Source organism: Ochlerotatus camptorhynchus, unplaced genomic scaffold (assembly GCF_037179485.1).
Source record: "Ochlerotatus camptorhynchus isolate MF236.1 unplaced genomic scaffold, CSIRO-AGI_Acam_v1.1 ptg000328l, whole genome shotgun sequence".
NCBI lineage: Eukaryota > Metazoa > Arthropoda > Insecta > Diptera > Culicidae > Ochlerotatus > Ochlerotatus camptorhynchus.
Window position 1 is genome coordinate 4,369,885 of NW_027040816.1, and position 16,162 is coordinate 4,386,046.

The 16,162-nt window shown below is 43.5% G+C and overlaps 1 protein-coding gene and 1 pseudogene across 1 annotated transcript in view; one reads left to right on the forward strand and one right to left on the reverse strand.

The window, feature by feature from the left end:
• Nucleotides 1-16,162, reverse strand: part of LOC135708143 (uncharacterized) — a 508,021-nt gene that overhangs the window by 352,196 nt on the left and 139,663 nt on the right. The window lies entirely within an intron of this gene.
• Nucleotides 6,577-10,257, forward strand: LOC135708243 (heterogeneous nuclear ribonucleoprotein L-like; annotated as a pseudogene).

Sequence of the window (16,162 nt, forward strand, 5' to 3'; positions counted from 1 at the left end):
AGTGGGACAGAATCAGTTATTGCTCGGCCAACGACCTCAGCGAAGTAGTTGACGGCTTCATCAATAGATGAACACATGTCAAGGAACTGCCAATCTGCCTGGGCAAGCGAGTGACTCAGCGCGACGAAATCTGCTCTACGAAAGTCGAGCTCATGTACATCAACAGGGGGGTTATCGTAGCGAACAGGAACAGATAGGTTGATGGAAACTTCCAACGCAGGATGATTGGTGTCGATGCCATCCAAAGGCTCTGGGACTTCTAGGATAGAACATTCCAGTCCTACAGCTTCGTTCACCAGAACGAGATCAAGCAGCCGAGAGTTGCTATTCAGTATCGAGTTGATTTGCGTTAAGACATGCAGGTTGAAACCATCAAGGCGAGCACAGCAGGATGCAAAAAAAATCAATGCTATGAAGATCGTTTGCAGGAACGTTCCATGAGAGCCCAGACTGATTGTAGTCACCAAATACCAGAGCTAGGTCCTTTTGTTCTAGATGTGGATGGCAATGCTGCTCGAATCAGATTTCCGGTCTGGAGGTAGATACATAGCGCCAATACTTATTGATCTACGAGGCGTCGTTATTTTGACCCACAGCTGCTCTAGAGAAGTGCAAACTGGAGCAGGATCGATGCAGGAGCTTAGGCGTTTAGATACCGCAATCAAGACGCCTCCTCCACGTGATTTGGTACTATTCTGGTGGTTGCGGTCGTTTCGAAATACCGTGAATAGACTGCCAAATAATTGAGATGAATTAATGCGGTCATCGAGCCCGGTTTCCGTAAGAACTATGACATCGTAGTCAGAGTCAACGGCAGTCAGGAAAAAATCAACGATCTTTGTTCGCAGGCCACGAACGTTCTGGTAATACACCAACAGGCGGTCAAACGAATAGTCCTGGCACTGCGGAAGCTTAAACGTGTAAATCCCAGGTCACGTGTAAATGGAAGTATTGGCGAGGATTATACTAGGACTCTTGATAACTAGTTACACCTTTGAATGTTTTTGGTTGATGCCTATAGCATAGTTAACAGGACATTTATATCTGTAATTGTAACCAGCTCGATTTTGTTTGCAAACCTGGTTGAAATGTTTATATTTAATTATCTTAAAGATCACTCGTCCAGTTCAAATCTTCGTAGGGGCAAGAGATGGGACCATCATCATCATCATCAACCGAAGAATTGACGTTAGTCAAAAAACTGTTTCCTCCCCTCAAGCGTCATGCCCTGCAACGCTTCTATTCAGTACGCACAGTTTGCTTCGTTTCTCGAAAAGTAAGAAAACTACAAACGGGCAGCAGTGTTGCCAGGTTTTAAAGCAAGCCAAAGTGTAAAATAAGCAACAACTAAATTTGACTGGTAGGCTACCGCCACCGCAGGTAATCGATTTTCCCGCAAAGCCCTCTCGTATGCCCGGGAGCCAATTTTAAACGAGCGTAGAGAAATACGGACAAAAGTTAGGGTGTGGGTCTGGTGCAGCAGTAATCGTTTGTAGGGCAAATTTGTCTTTTATGGTCCCTTTCCATCGGAAGACATCATCAGTATCGGATTTATACCAAAACCTTGGTCAAATACTATTTAAAACAAGGAGACAATACATTTTAGCATAAAGCAGCAGGAGCAGTCCATTTGTTTTAAGATACAATTTAACAAATCATGGGGAATTTTGGCTTGTTTTCAGATTGAATTAAATGCAATTCAACCCCATGCATTGATTCTACCATGCTCAATGTAATTTTATTCTAGATGGTCCATCATAGGAAGTAAACAATCCTATAATGGACCCCGAATGGTCTTTAAATGGTTAATGGTGCCTTCGATTTGCTACGCAGATAAACTTGCACCTTATTGAAAAAAAACATTTCTGAAATCATAATTATTAGCGAATTTAGCGTGAATGACTCAAACAGGGTCCAATATAAGCCAATTTACCCTATATGAGGAGGTTGTATTAATTTCCAATTTTGTGTAGATGTTTTCGCTTTTCTTTCAAGTGTGCATCATTTTCTTCTGATTTGCTTTTGATGCCCATTTCTCGGAATGAATCGTGAATCGCTTTCCCGAAGAAGAGGATTGGTCGAAAATGGGAAATCGTTAACTTAAGCACAGTCAGAGTGCACGGACACACAAAGGAGGGCCCCTAACAAACACGAGGACGACGGTCGGTCGGTCAGCCAGGCCGGAACGGTCGGTTCACCTTTATTAATGCTTTATTGGGAACCATCCGGACAGGGTCGGTTGATACCTGGAATCAAAGGAAGCTATTTTTATTTACATATTCCCCGGTGAAACCTCAGCCCACCCGCACCCGGCATCCTCGTTAGACAATGGGAGTTGATAGAGCCAACGAACGCTGTGGAAGGCAGCAGTGATTCCTACGAAGAGACACACGATCCCAATCGAAATTATCGGTTGGAAACGTCTCTGTTGGTTGCTCACAGTCTCGTGGCACAGGTTGCTTGCCAGTAAATCGATTATGGGACGGTTCAACGGCTTGCACCGGAACCGGTGAGCCGGAAAAATGCGAGGGCGAGTTAGTAAAGGTGTGCTTTAAACTCTGCAATCATGTTTTGAAACCATAGGAAAGCTAAATTTATCTAACGACCATGGCAAAACGATTAATGTAATCACAGCATTATCAAAGCATCCAATGAAGCGCTAATGTGGAAAGCTACATTGCCATCTTGATACGTGCCAAATCTTCTACATTTTCAACTGAGCACACATGCGGTAAGCCCCCCGGCAGAAGCATACCTACCTAATCTCTCGTCTTCCGTATCACCGACGGCTCCAACCAAAACCACAATGGCACTCAGTTTCAGACATGTAGCATCGGACAAAGAACGTAGAGCGACGCGATGGCCTCTTTCGTCGACAGAGGACAGGATTTGGCCTATCATCGTTGATTACCTACAATACTCGCCGGGCCAAGCGAGCGAACGACGTTGGAAGCGAGCAAAGTGTGTCATGCAATATAGCATGGTCTGGATTTGAGAAGCCTACTAGGTTACTCTGTTGTCTTTCAAGTTAACGCTTAGCATCAATTTACGGCGTCAGCCAGTTGGGGTGACATCCTGATAATCGTCGTCGTCATCATCATCATCACCACCACCACCACCACCACCACCACCACTTTGCGGAATGTTGCAAGGAATTTACATTTTCACGGCGCGTGGCGGGCTCACTATCGCAACGGTGCAGGAATATTATTTTGAGCAGATGGCAATCATGTGACATGTGGTCGATAGGTGTGGTTTTGGGATGAAAACTATTTCGATGTGTAGGTTTTTTTAAATCAATTTTAACCCCGCGCCTCATCAGCTTTTGTCGAGATACGACCTGGGGAAGAGTCGTGAGTTAAGCCAACAAAAGAGGCTGGTGGAAAGCCGTCCCCGTGGCTCTAGATAATGGACCTGGGGCATTGCCATAGTAGAGAGCTCTGCTCCCACAGAAGTAACAAGACTCCCCCTAACTCAAGGGGTGGTCACTCAGCACAGTGTGCCGAATATAGATTTGGCATAGCTTGGGCACTAGACTGATGCAAAATTTGAAATTTTCGCTCCACAGTGCTTAAACGGTTCCAAATTGGGTCCTGATTAGCCTCCCAAAATTTGAACTACTTTAGTAAGACACTGACTTGGCACAAACCATTTCAAGTTTATATGGGAATTACTATGGGAAAACTTATGTTTTTGTTGATATCTAGCTAACAATTCACCACATCACTATGCTTTTAAAAATGATAGCAGTGATTGTAGAAAATTTTCCCAGCTACAACTTTGTCCAAAACCACTTTTCAATCAAATATAAGGAACAAAAGTTATTAATGATTCAAGTCACTGATGTCTTATGATTATGCTAATTCAACTGTTCATCAGGCAACATTGGTGTTTCTGGTGCAAAGAATAGAGCACAAATATCATGGCTACTATGTCACACTGCAGAATACAGTGTTGCCTACAGAACAGCTGCTTGATCATGCCATAAGATTATCAATCTCTTAAACAATTAATAACAATTTAATTTGACATTTGGCTGAAAAACAATATTCCGCAAAGTTGTAGCTTAGAAAATTTCCCGTAATAATAGTTATAAAATTTTTCGAAAAAGCAATATCGAAAGTGGGTAGAAGCCAATGAACAAAAAGTTTGGTTTTCCTTTAGTAATTTCCATATAAACTTTGAATAGTTTGTGCCAAGTCAGTTTCTAACCAAATGAGTTTAAATTTTGGGAGGCTAATCAAGACCTGATTTGAAACCGTTTGAGAACTGTGGAGCGAAAATTTCAAATTTTGCATCAGTCTATTGGGCACGCTCATTGGCACTGTTCAGAAACTTTTAAGATATTAAAAAAAAAACTGGCAACGCTGCACTCTATTTACAGAAGTGTCAAATCACAAAAGATATACCTTTTACGTCGATTTTTCCATTTAATTCTACTACTAAGGAAAAATCGACGTCTGTAAAGGTAAACAATTCTTCTTTTGAAACGCTCATCAATCAATTTAGATCACAAAAGATCTAAAAAAATCTCTTAGATTTTTCGCGTCTTTTATTATCAAATTGTGATAAAAACAAAATGCAACAAATACTAAAAAGACCACAAGTTGCAGTGCCAGATGAGTGGGGTTTTTTTTTCTTGAAACAGTAACTCCAAAAACGCTGTCCCAATTCTTGTTCATCGCTGGTGGCAGTCTGCGATCTGACCTACCATCATCACCAAAAAACTATTCTACACTGAGAAGGTTGAGTTCAATCGCGACAAACCGGTAGGATTGGTTATAGGGATTCGATAGACAACATTCCCGTAATCAGCAGCTCGGCTTCGTTTGTTTTGAATCTAAATACGGTGAAAAAAATTCTGGAAAAGATAATGGTCGATGCCAGCCAGAATCGGTGGCTTCCCGGTCTGGAACGTGAAACGCTCAACGAGTATTCGGAATGCACATTTCCGGTTACATCAAGGCAACATCCTGGCTTATGATCTTCCAGCAGGTTATCAAAACACCCATCATTTGCATTGAGATGCTCAAGATGGTTATGCTCAGAAGAATTCATACATTTCGACGCAATGGTGCCTCCTGAAAAAGTCTGATGATGGAAAAATCTCCTTTTAATCCAACTCAAACTTCCTGCGTGTTCAAAGGATTTTGTTTCGACTCCATGCCCTAACGGATAGATCAGCACCACCGATGTCCTTCAGCATATCACCAAACTGAGATGTTTCATGTAATCCCCCTCATCCCCTTCTTCGTCTTTGACATACTTTTCGTGAAATCGCTTACTCAAGTCCCGGAAGCTTTTGGTGTCGTAAGAGGCGAAAGTCTTCGGCAATTTGTAACCGATAAAGATTAACGCTGCCACAATTAGGTGCCCTATCAGAAATAACACTTTGCATCGACGGAACCATCACAGGGCTAATGTTTTCATCATGTCAGACCACACCAGAAGGATCATCCGGAAGAACGATTGCTGTCCGAAGATGGAAATCTCTTCGAAGCGCTGGATTTTGTATCTTTGAATTCGTCAGATCCTGAAAAAAAAACTCATTCAGTACCCAAGAGGTGGTCACTCTACACACTTATTTTGCACCAACTTTTTTCTTAGTGTGTCTTAGTTTGTCGCAGCTGTACAGGCAGTGCAAAGAGGTCATTGAACTGACTTTTGTTTGATTGCGAATAATGCCTTGAAGTAATGAAATTGGGTTGTTAGCGGAATGCTAAATAAAACAGCAAAAGGGTTTATCTTCCATTTAATTCCACTTAATTAATTTTGGTATCCATGACAGATACGTATTTCGACTACAATGTGCTTAAGGGGGTTAGATTTTGATAAGTTCTTTAGTGGGAATGACACTGATGAAGACTGCACATTGTAGTCGAAATACGTATCTGTCATGGATACCAAAATTAATTAAGTGGAATTAAATGGAAGATAAACCCTTTTGCTGTTTTATTTAGCATTCCGCTAACAACCCAATTTCATTACTTCATTATGATGGCTACCAAGCCTTTGGGGATTTTCCTTATTAGAGATTTGTATAGATTTTTCTCCTTTAGCTTACTTAAATCTTTGGTTTTTATTAGTTAGGTAGGTTCCGATTCAACACATTGTAGTTTCATTTTTATACCTATGATCTTGACTTTTTTTACCTAGGGGATGAGTACTTAAGGGGGTTAGATTTTGATAAGTTCTTTAGTGGGAATGACACTGATGAAGACTGCACATTGTAGTCGAAATACGTATCTGTCATGGATACCAAAATTAATTAAGTGGAATTAAATGGAAGATAAACCCTTTTGCTGTTTTATTTTGAATAATGCCTTGTTTGGCAATCCGGTATTTTAACAGCGCTTTGTTTTGTTTTGTTATTCGAAACCTGAGATGACCCGGGAGTAGGCAGGACATTTCCGTACCAAGATACGGACCGTCTACGTTGAGTGAGGAAAAACTCCAGGTTTTTCAACAGTGGTTATTATCGTAGGCTGTCCCGAGTGATAAGTGAAGCATAGTGAGGTGTCGCCCTTCCCTCCTCTTTGCTTGCTCGTGTGTGCTAGTAAATAAAGCTCAATTTCAATGATCATAACGTTTAACGGAAACGGTGCCGGCGGTGGCCAGGACGGGCCGCACAACAAGCGCCTCTGTACCGGCCAGAAGATAGTCGAGACGGTTCCATTCAAAAGCCGGAACAACAACAACATCAACGTAACAGATGAGCCTCGGCGAAAGCGCGAGCTAGCAACCCGGCCCAACCATATCCTGCTGTTTACCATCATTAATCCAGTCTATCATATTACAGTGGACGTTCTACACACCATCTGCTCACCCAAAGGACAAGTGTAACGTATCAAGATATTCAAGAAGAATGGAGCTCTATGGTTGAGTTTGACAGCATTGAATCCGCCATTAGAGCCATTGAACGGCTGTGACATCTACTCCGTTTGCTGCACACAGAAGATCGACTATGCCAAGCATGGACCCAAAGGTCAGGACCAATAGCGTGGAAGGAATTTATCGAAAAATCATGGTTCTCGGTAATAGAATGGAAGTGCACGCAGTAGTAGGTTTTTTAGATTTGTGGGTAGTTATATTTTTGAGTGCATGGGGGAATGCTGTCAACAATGCTGTCGGTTTGTTTACCAACAATAGCTGACGTTTTGTTTTAACCTAACTTTTTTCCTAACCTGAACTTCAGAGCTAGGATTAATGTCATTGTTGATGTTGATCAAAATGGAATCAGTTTTATCACTTAATTGTTGGGGGTCCAACTAGAAATCATGCAAGGTGGACCCAGGTACGATCCTTGTGTAGCGAGAACCGAATGGACCAGATCCCGCCAGTCAGATGATTGTCCGCGGGAAGATTGTTCAAAGGAGGGTTGTCCGCATGAGGATTGTTTGAAGGAGAATTGTCTGCTACCGACGAGTCAAGGAGTACGTGGAGGAAGAAGATTATCCGGAACTCTGAAGCTCTTTATATGTTCCAGGGGGAACGATACATTCGGATGCATCCTGTATCCCCATCAAATTTATCCATAAAATTCTGCTTATATATCCAGAACATCAGTCAGAACTTTTTTTCTCCAGACATCCTTATTCGATTTTTTGTCTATTTTTCAGTATATCCTGAATATCCCTGTTGATCCTTCTGTCTATTCCGAAAATTCTTTCAATTCCGCTCGCATGCCGTCACAGTGTTGCCATATCTTTTTTGAAGCAACATGCATCAGGATGAGTGTCGTTCCCCAATGTTTTCCTTGAACGTCATTGATTGTCTCTGAAGATCTTTCCTGGAACTATCTTCCTGCGGACAATCGTCCAGTGGACAATCTTCCTCTGATCAATCTTCCTGCGGACCAGTCTTGGAAAAGTTCACGATATTTCACGAAGTTCACCAAAGGAAAAGTTCGCGAGTCATAGGGAACTTTGATGAACTTTTCCATCACTGCTGCGGACAATTCTCTTCCTCCAAATAATCTTCGTGCGGACAATCCTCTTTCGAACAATCCTTCTGCGGACAACCCTCTTTCGAACAATCTTCCTGTGGACAATCCTCCTACGGACAATCCTCTTCCGAACTATCTTCCTGCGGACAATCGTCCTGTGGACAATCTTCTTCTTAACAATCTTCCTGCGGACAATCCTCCTTCGAACAATCCTCCTCCAAACAATCTTCCTGTCGACAATCTTCCTGCGGACAATTCTCCTGCGGACAATCCTTCTTCGAACAATCCTCTTTCGAACAATCCTCCCGCGGACAATCCTCTTCCTCCGGATAATCTTTCTCCTCGACTCGTCGGTAGCGGACAATATTCCTGCGGACAATCCTGCTGATAATCCTCCTTCGAACAATCCTCCTCCGAACAATCTTCCTGCGGACAATTCTCCTTCGTACAATCTTCTCCCGAACAATCTTCTTGCGGACAATCCTCCTCCGAACAATCCTTCGAACAACCTTCACCCGAGCAAACTTCCTGTGGACAATCCTCCTTGGAACAATCTTCCTGCGGACAATCCTTATTCGAACAATCTTCCTGGGTACAATCGTTCTTCGAACAATCCTCCTGCGGACAATCCTCCTGGGGACAATCCAAATATATGATGTTCAAGGGCCCTGGAGCTAATGAACTATTAGATTAGATAATTAACTATTTTAACTAGTTCCGCTTTTTTTTTTGTTAGCATCCATGCCTCTCACGCCAAAGTCACGAGTTCAAATCTCAAAATGGCGAAACAAAAAAACGTGCTAAGGGATATGACACACCTCAATCTGACTGCCACGGCAGCGGGTACCGCGCTTTTTTTGCTGGCGCTTTCGCTGGCAGTTGTGCTGTCTGTGTCACTTTTGACACCTGTTCTGGTACAAATTGCTGTCTTTTGCTCTAGTACCGGGTGCACCAGGTACACTAAAAAAACAACTAGGTGAACCAAAAAATCGCGTGAAGGAGGTCCTTACCCTTTGGGTCCATGTCAGAAAAACTCAATTTTTACAAAAAACGACACGGACTCTAGTTGAGACTACACATTGGAAGCAGTCGTCTCCAAGGATGCCTGCAACGGATGAGTCTCGTTGCTACACGATACTATCAACCGGTGGAAACTAACGATTTTAAATTGGCTCACTACTTGACTAGCCTATTGGTCCCAAGCAAATCGATTAACGTACCCCATTCTTGTCGAAATTCTAGTACTACAATATGTTTGTATTGATTCGCTATGAAAGTTTGACTGATAAAATGAGGGGTTCGTGGATTTTCCCATGTTTCGAGGGGTTCATCGATTAGCTTGTGACATAAGAGAGTACCAGAGCTGAGCCAAACAGTTGATCACGTTTCTTCGGGACCTTCAGGTCTTAGAGTTACCTCTATAATACTACCGTACAACGACCGTCAATCATTAGTCAACCATGGTCCTAAACTAGCTCTTCTGGGAGCCACTGGAGGAAACGGATTTGCACCGAATTTTTCACCGCCCGAGTTTCACCGCCCGGAAAAATGGAAACCAACACCGACCGGAACACACGTCGGACTCATGAAGGAAGCACCGCTAACCCGAAACGGACCAGCTAACTTCATTCAACCGGTACAGCAACAGGGCGCAGTGATGATGGTCTACGGACTCGATAACAACACTGCCATCACCGAGAAGCTTTTCAATTTGTTCTGCCTGTACGGAAACGTTGTCAGGATAAAGTTCCTCCAGCAAAGAGCATACAGCACTTGAACAACATTCCAATCGGAAATGATGGTAGCAAAATTCATATTGAATTTTCCAAGCAGAACTGCTTGTCAGAGTCCATCAACCCCTACACCCTGCCGGACAATTCTATCAGCTTCAAGAACTACAGCGCCTCCAAGAACAATCGCTTCCTTTCCCGAGCAAGATTCTCCACTTCTTCAATACCCCACCCGGTATTTCCGAGGATCTGCTGCTGACTGTATTCACCACCAAGGACTGCCATCCGTCGCAAGTGCGAATGTTCCCGCTGAAATCGGAACGTTCCTCCTCCGGATTGGTTGAGTTCCCGAGCGTAGCCCTGGCGGTGATCGCCATCATGAAGTGCAACCACAGCGCGAGCGATCACAAAGGCACAACATTCCCGTTCATTATGAAGCTGTGCTTCTCCTCGTCCAAGACGATGAACGGTGCGTGGAGTAACGAGAACATCGAAAACATGGGCATGGCCATGGCACCAGCACCTGGTAGCCCAAAGTCGGCAGCGGCCGCGACAGCTCAGTCTCAAATCCGAACACGATGAACCAATGTAAGGTGGAGTCGATGTCCTTTGAAGGAAAGCAAAAGCAACGACGAGACTTGGTGGAGATTCACGACTGTGAAAGCAAAAAGATTATGCGCACTACGCAGGTGCAGAAAAAGTTCAGTGTTGCCAGTAACTTTAAAGATCAGAACAATTGTAACCATCGCTGCCAAACAGTGCCAATGACTGCGGCCAGGTGTGCCTAAGCTTATTTTTGGCACACTGTGCGGAGTGACCAACCCCTTGACAGTACCCGATTGACCACTCTCTCTATAACAAAGATTAAAAAAAAACGATTGACCACTGGGTAGAAAAAAGAGTTCAACAGTGAAAATAAGGGAAAATTCAAGTATGCATTATCGATTGATTTTCATTAACACTAGCAGTGTCTAGAACCCAACACACAACTTGCTGCCTTTTTTTTTTTTTCCTTTGGTTTGTTTTTTCCGTCGATCTTGTTTTCCGTGCTGAGCACCAATGCTACCGACGTGCTCCCACACGTGGACCCTACCTATCGACCCATCAACTCATGAACCGGGGACCAACGGCTTTACTTCCCATCCGAAGGAAGGCGTGATCAGAGATGTTATGCCTCAGAACATCCCGGCGGCGCCGACTGGTATTGAACCCAGGCCTGCTGGGGTGAGAGGTAATCACGCTTACCACTACACCACCGGCACCGTTAACTTGTTGCCATATATAAATTGAAATTGTCCGCAAAATAATATAAAATATGGAATGATCTCACCGATCTCTCAAAAATGGCATGGTCCAAATCACAGAGTTTTCGTTTTGTAAGCAGGAGAAACAGAAGAGCAGCAACGCCTCTAGCGATAGATGTGTCGCTGGCCGTCTTCGCCCTCCTTCTTTTTCAGCTCGGAAACATAAATACACCGGAACTGCTGCTGGTTTCCGAATCTTCAGCATTCAGCTGCTCCGAAATATCAAAGGTAACCAAAATCGTAAAAGCACCACTACACTTCGCAACCCGTAAATTTTACTCTTGAACCGCGCACTACAAAATACAAATCTCACGACGAAATCGAAAATAACGGAAAACCCGAATCACAGCTCACATGACCGGAATTCCGTTAAAAATACTTATGGAAATATCCTTCAATTTTTATACTCACGCTGCGAGTCACGCACTTTCTAGAAAAATCTTATCAAGCGCCTTCAACAAAAAATCGAAAAAATACGCGACGAAAAAACATAGACGAAAATATGACAACTGACAAATTTTCGCGTCCGTTTATACCCCGTTCACATTACAGCGTATATCACGTGATATACGGTGTCTTGCAATGAGCACTCATACATCTAGTTTTCACTGGAAATCCTTTGTATGAGTGCTCATTGCAAGACAGCCTATATTACGTGATATAGACTGTAATGTGAACGGGGTATTAGAAGCAGGGCACACTTCGATCACCTTGAAGCGCTAATCCTTGCATGTGATGGTAAATGATAACAGACACTGATCTCAAAATCCAAATTAAAATCACTGATCCTAATACCCCGTTCACATTACAGCGTATCCAGCTTTCCATGCTCGGTAATGGCGGCCTGTTTGTATGAATAAATGTATCCTTCACTGTGCTTTTTGACACTAACTGGAGGGCGTATGTTGTTCCATTTTCTTCTGTTCCTGGGAGAGGGAAAGGGAAGGGGTTGAAATTCGAACATCCAGATAGTGTCAAAAAGCACAGTGAAGGATACATTTATTCATACAAACAGGCCGCCATTACCGAGCATGTAAAGCTGGATATCACGTGATATACGCTGTCTTGCAATGAGCACTCATACATCTAGTTTTCACTGGAAATCCAATGTATGAGTGCTCATTGCAAGACAACCTGTATTACGTGATATAGGCTGTAATGTGAACGGGGTATAAGACCACCAGCGAAAATGGTTGATCATAGCAAGCTAGCTAAATATAATTTGAACGGAAATTATTAGTGAAAATCATAGCTAACAGTGGACAGCAGCAAGACTCCGCTGTATTTATTTAGTACCGGTCCACTGTACTGTGTTAAGTTCCGGTAGACGTACCGGAAGGTTACACTGTCGCTGCCTGCCGGCCCGAGTACGTCACCAACTCGTAGGCCCAGGACGTGTGACCCGGTGATCGCCATCGCCGCCCCGTACAACTACTGCAACCGCGTGAAGGACAGGAGAAACAAAGAGGAAGTACGGAAGAAGCGAACGGCAAGCGGTCGACTATAGAAGACACGTGGTGGAAGTGCTGAGAAGGGCCCCGACTAAGAAAGAAGATTAGATAGATTATAAGAAAGTGGGAGAAGAAGGGAGTGAGTAAGGAAACACAATAGGGGGGAGTTTTTTCTGTGTGTCACGTGATTGCAATCGGTAACCGTGCCGACCCTGAGGCCATTGGAGTCAGGGAGTCTCAGAAGTACTCCTGACATGCACCACCAGTTCTGGTAAAAATTTCCTGCTGATTTTCGAAAATTTCAAGAAAATGTTTTGAAGTCCCAAACTCTTATTAAAATTCTAAGCACATATTTTTCTGAATATAAATGAGGGCTAATTAGAGTTCACATTGTAACATTACAGCATGTCCCATTAAATTAAAATGTACGCATTATTGTAATAGTTTGAAAGATAGGAGCTAGAACAATAAATTGTTATAATATTCAAAATAAACTCGCCTATTTGAGCGCCGTCCGCTACCAAAACTGCTCGAGTAGACAACTACCACCCCTTCTCAAGGGTTGGCAAACGTGTGTGGGAAGGAAGTTCAGCCCTCCCATTGCGAGCGAGGGAGAAGATAAATAGGCGCTCGATCGCTTGATGGGGTCTCTTTTGTGGAAAACCTTTTGGATAGTACCTACGGACGCGCGGAATAAAGTCGAGTGTTAAAAAAGGAAAGTACGGATTTTTGCCTTCGCGTGTGTGACGCCTACCCAAGCAAAGTCGGTTAACAAAATGAAAGCAAATCGATATTAAAGTTTGCAGTTCCTATTATAATGAAAACTCATTTTGATTTCAATTGTCGCGACAGAAGTCTGATATCGTATTGTGCTTTCATTATGCAGTCAAGACTTTTTAAATCAAAGCAACTTAACTTGAAGTTCTTCTGTTAATTGCTTGTTTAAAATTTAGGTCATTTTAGGTCATTCGTGACTAGCCCGAGGTGACATTTGAGCTCAAATCTTTCAGCGTGAGAAGCATGGATGCTAACCATTTACGACAGGCCCGTATTCAGTCAAACATTATGAATGCAAATTCTGATTTCAATTTGATCTCTAACTTTGTTCGGGTAGTGTGGCGAGTGAAACCTGGCTGTTAACCTGGCCAGAAGAAGCAAAACCTAGTCTTGGTAGTGCGTAATTCTGGTGTTCGGACGAAGTGTCCGTATTAATTGCCGCCGAGCTGATCCCCAAACCCCGTCATTAGATATATGCGTTCTCGACTGCATGGGATTGGTAGTTCGCGAGTGTCCGTCGGTTGTGTGGTAGCCGAAGGAGTGAAGAATTGCCTCCTTCGTGATCCTAGTTTTGGTCCGAGAAACCAGACCAGAATCTGCCGTTAGAACGGTCCATATTAGTGCACGAGAGGATGAAATTTTGAACCTACGTCCGAAAAGTGCGCCGCAACCAGAAATATATTAACCACGTGTGCTCACAGGATTCCTATGATAATCCCTGCCGCAAGTGCCCCGACGCCTGCGACGACGCATAGAGCAACGAGCGACGGCGCGGGCCCAACGTAACCTCTCAATCGACAGAGTAGGCAGCCCCTGAGGGAAAAGGTAAGTTGAATGCTACCTTCTTAACACTCCGAATACGATGCCTCCGAAAAACGTGTAACGGCAAGTTTGCAATGGCATAACTTAGCCATTTCTTAATGAATTTCAAAAATTGTGGTTCCGTTAGAATTCCTAGGGTTTGTAGATGATGTTGATTGTCAAAAGATTGAAAATAGAGTCGTCTACTTTTTTAAAAAGCGAAAAGAGTTGTTACACTTTTTTTAAAGATGGCGACATTGGATCGAATGATGTGCGTTGTTTGAGTATCGGGGACGCTCTCGAGTCCCTTTGAATCTTGAAGGGGGTTACGGCAAGGAGATGGACTTTCGTGTCTGCTATTCAACATCGCGTTAGAAGGTGTGATCAGAAAAGCAGGGATAGACACGAGTGGCACGAGCTTCAGGAAGTCCATCCAGCTTCTTGGCTTCGCCGATGACATCGACATCATGGCACGGAACTTTGAGACGATGGCGGAAACGTACATCAGACTGAAGGCTGAAGCTAGGTGGATTGGCACTTCCATCAACGCATCAAAGACAAAATACATGAAAAGAAGAGATTCGAGGTGTTCGATGAGTTCGTGTATTTGGGCTCACTGGTAACCGCCGAAAATGATACCAGCAGAGAAATTCAAAGACGCATTATGGCAGGGAATCGTGCCTACTTTGGACGCTGCGGTCGAATAAAATTCGCCACGAAGTTGACTATTTAAAAGACACTGATTAGACCGGTGGTCCTCTACAGCCACGAGACTGTGACTATGTTCGTGGAGGACCAACGCGCCCTTGGTGTTTTTGAACGGAAGGTGTTGCGTACCATCTACGGTGGAGTGCAGATGGATGACGGAACGTCGAGGAGGCGAATTGCACCAGCTGTTGGGAGAACCATCCATCGTTCACATTGCAAAAATTGGGCAACTACGATGGGCTGGGTATGTCGTAAGAATGTCGCACAACGACGCAGTGAAAATGGTTCTCGAAAGTGCCCCAACAGGAAAACGAAGAAGAGGTGCGCAGCGGGTAAGGTGGATCGACCAAGTAGAAGGTGACCTGCGGACCCTTCGCAGACTACGAGGATGGCGAAGTCTGTCCATGAATCGAGTAGAGTGGAGACGACATCTTCGGACAGCAGAAGACAACATGGCCTTAGCACGATTGCAAGCAAGCAAGCCAACAAATTGATCCAAGAACGAAAACCGTCCAAGAACGAAAAAACCATGGAATTGTGATATTAGAATGAATTTGGGGTCTTAACATAAACATGGAACAGAATGACCGACCATGGCACAGTCCTCCAGAAGATCCGTAAAAGTGGTCCATCCATGATACTGTTTCTAGAGCTCCGTATTTTTGTCTAAAACACTTCGAACTGTGATATATGAAAGAATTTAGGGTCGAGACATCAACATGAACCTGGATGGCCATTGGACCGTCCTCCAGAAGATCCGGATCATCCGTAAAAGTGGATCATCCATGAAACTGTGAAAAAACATGGTTTTTATCGAAAACTCTTGGAGCTGCGATTTAAGATAGGATTTAGGGTCGTGACATAAACATGGATCCAGATGGCCATGGGACTGTCCTCCAAAAGATCCGGAACATCCGTAAATTTGTCATACTGTGAAACTAATCCTAGAGCTCTGCAGTTCTTTTTTTAACACTGTGATATAAGAAACCACTGGATCACTTTTACGGATTTTCCGTATCTTCCGGAGGACGGTCCTATGGTCATCCAGGTCCATGTTTTTGTCATGACCACAAATTCTGTCTTATATCACAGTTCCTAATGTTTTTGGAAAAAAAAACTGCGGAGCTCTAGAATCAGTTTCATTGATTGACCTCTTTTACGGATAATCTGGAATTACCAGAGGATGGCCATTTGGGTCCATGTTTATTTCATGACCCCAAAATCTTTCTTATATCGCAGTTTCATATGCTTTCGAAAAAACCGTAGATTTCTAGAATCAGTTTCGAGGATTGAAATTTTTTAAAGATGTTCTGGATCTTGCGGAGGACGGTTCCATGGCCTTCTAGGTACATGTTTATGTCACAACCGCAAATTAATTTATATATGACAGTTCCAAGTGTTTTCGAAAAAACTGTGGAGCTCTAGGATCAGTTCCATACATTGGCC